Consider the following 3,272-nt stretch of genomic DNA (forward strand, 5'->3'; position numbering starts at 1 on the left):
ACAAAAAAAATAGAGCTGGTCATGAACCTCAAAACATGTCTATGAATATTAACTCAAATTAAAAAATTACATAACTCTTGGCTGTGTTCATCTGTGCTCTTCCTGGAGATTAGTCAATGAGTTTAGTAGCAGGAATGCTCCTATAGACAGGAATTTTCAAGGAAGAATACAGAATTATATATTAAAAACTGAAGCAATAAATATGACTATTTGCAATATAAAATTAATAAAAATCAATTAGGGAATGGAAAGAAGAGTATGCCATGCATCCAGTCAGAAAGCAAATGTAATTTAGATTTTGAGTTCTGTGTGTTTTATCTATATATTTAATCACAGAAAATTAGACAATAAGTCCCAGATCCTCACAACTATTAAATGCCTAACTTCTTTTGATTCCAATAGTATTAGGTAACTAATACCTTTAAGAATCTGAACCCATGATTAGTAATTACATTTGTATACAATTTCTAGTTAATTTAGTTACCATTAAATTATTCAGCAAATAATTTAAATGAACATATTTGGGTAATAGTGACCTTCTCAGAGGGTATGTTTACATGTGCATTTACTGTGCAGTAACTTACTACACAATAAGTGGTTTTTAAGCCACCGTCTACACGTGTAGGTGTTACAGCACAGTAACACTGTGTGTGCACCAACTTGGGAGTAAAGTTACTCCCAAGTCAGTCCATACAAACAGGGTTACAGAGCAGTAAGATGTCTACACATGCTTTACTGTGCAGTAACTGCCCAAGAGTAAATTTGCTACCTGCATCATGCTACCTCCCAAGCCAGCATAAGTCACCAGAGTTATTGCACAGTATGGGCGTGCACATGTAGATGCATGCCCATACTGTGCAGTTATTTTCAGTTATGGCACATAAGTTACTGCATAGTAATGGTGCCTGTGTAGACATGCCCAGAAAGAATTTAAAAACAAGATAGAAGGCTGTCTGTCATCTAAATTATTTGCTAGGAATTAACTCAGAAGCAGCAATACTAGAGCAACACTATTGGAAACAACTGTGAATTCTACAGACTTAGTCCCCATTTCTTATAACTCACTTGTATTCACTTTCTAGAGCAGGAGTCTTTCTGGAACCCAGATCATGTCTCCTACTTACTGGACACTTCTCTCTTGAAGAAGGGATGATACTTCCAGAGTTCAACACCATCTTTTTTGGTGCATTTGTTTTCATAATTCTCACAGAGATTAAAAAGAGTAAGGCAATGGTCCCAGTACAAGACTGGGATGACTTGCCTAGTTTCTATTCCTCACTGGTATGGATTTCCATTGTGGCCTCTGACAAGAGAAACTTAACCTCTCTACATCAAGCTTCTATGGTATTGTATCATAGGGAATGGGATTATGGAAGTACTCATTGCAAATCTATTGTTAAGACAGGTTTGAGTTTCACACTCAAGGCAGGGGTTAAATCTTCATCATGTATGAATACTGTGCATTCACTTACATTACTGTGCATGAATTCTGCAAGATATAATTGCTTGTAAAAGCACTTTGAAGATTAAAATCATTTTGCATATTATTTAATTATTATTAAATGTCAAATCAAACTGAACCACTAATCAAACACAGTCATAGTGACAATGTTACCTCCCAGGCTGAAGCTAATGAATAGAAGCCTAGATAGATTTTCATCTCAGATTGTGCCACAAAGGCACTGACCTATAATAGGGACATCATTAAGGTTTTCCAGGCATATATAAAGTGTGCAGCAGGCCATTACTATGACCAGCTAAGTCTTCTGGTCAAAGAAAAAAGATAGTGGCATGACCCTGCCACCTTTCAGGTGGCTAATTATCCACTCCTCAACTCTCCTCCTGTCCCCAAGTTAGACTTTGTATGGCTCCTTGCATTATTACATGGCTCCATTTTATTATCTATAAATCTTATAAATCTATAGATTCTATATTCAGAATCAAAATCTGGTTTTGCTAAATTACACCACATAAAAGATCCCCTGGGACTCAAGTCAAGTGGACTTGTTAAAAACAAACCTTACAATAAGTCTGTGGAAATATTTCTTATCATTGTTTTTAGGTTGCATAATAGTCTCTTTAACAATCGTGAAGGATCTTTATAATACAACCCGATCCAATACCAGGCACAGAAGATTACAGTGTTAGAATGGAATATACATCTGTAGATTATTACTATTATTTATGAAGGCTAGAAATGAATTACTGACTGGGAATGAAATTCCTTCCATAGCAACACCGAACTGCAAAAAATTCTGCCAGGGACTGAACCACTCACAGGAGAGAAGGCACTGTTTTCTAAGTCACTGATCTAGTACAAGCATCTTGCCTTGTTTTAGCCTAAGAAAGTACAAAACAGCTGAAGATTTCCCAAACATGCATCCCTGATTCCTAGATGTAACAATGTCAACAAAGGTTTCAAGTAAATGCTACATTTCAAAACTTTTCCTAAGCTGTTTCTGTCTAGACAAAGGTTTTTTCAAAGCTTCTAAAGTGCATCATTATCAGACATTGAAAACAGGGGATGAGCCTACTTGTCACCTTGGGAATTAAATTTTAATAAAAGCGTTGACCAGAAGAATTCTCTCTGTGTGGAGCAATTACTATTTACAAGAAACACAAGGTGTATACCCCTGGGCAAACGGCTCAGCAGCTCTACCAAACTTATGCACACAAAATGGATTCACTCTAATCTTTCTATCAAACATGGGGGGAAAAGTTTGAAATCCTTTCTCCTCTTCCCATTAAAATTACAAACCTGTTTGCTCTGCGATAATATCACCATTTAAAGTTGTATAATCCTGGCCATGGGATGCTTTTAATCCTCTAATAGGTATTTAACTGATTCCTTCAGTACAAGTCCATCTGTATTCCTTTCATGTTATATTACTCGGTGTCAATAAATGGCCAAAGAAAAACAGAAGGCACTATAGGGAAAGTACTGTTTAGATAGTAAAGCAATCAAAGCTGGTTTATTTCATTGGCACAAGTGAACAGGGAACATATGCTTTAAAAATAACTCATTTTTCTCCCCTTCTCTGAAAACTTGTGTTGCCAGGAAATATGGGGAGGAGAAAGGACACACACAGAAAATGAATGAGCTAGATTCTTGGTGGTCTGATTAGTGTAGTCTCCAGTGAAGTCAAGAGTGGTTTGACCTCTTGTGGCCCTAAGGGTTAAAACAAGAACAATGCCTATAGCCAACAGCATGCAAGAAAGTGATATGGTCAGTATTGTATTCAGCTACTTTTGATTCTCCAGTCTGAATGACC

The sequence above is a fragment of the Crocodylus porosus genome, unplaced genomic scaffold (assembly GCF_001723895.1).
Source record: "Crocodylus porosus isolate Cpor-Errol unplaced genomic scaffold, CroPor_comp1, whole genome shotgun sequence".
In the NCBI taxonomy this organism is placed as follows: domain Eukaryota; kingdom Metazoa; phylum Chordata; order Crocodylia; family Crocodylidae; genus Crocodylus; species Crocodylus porosus.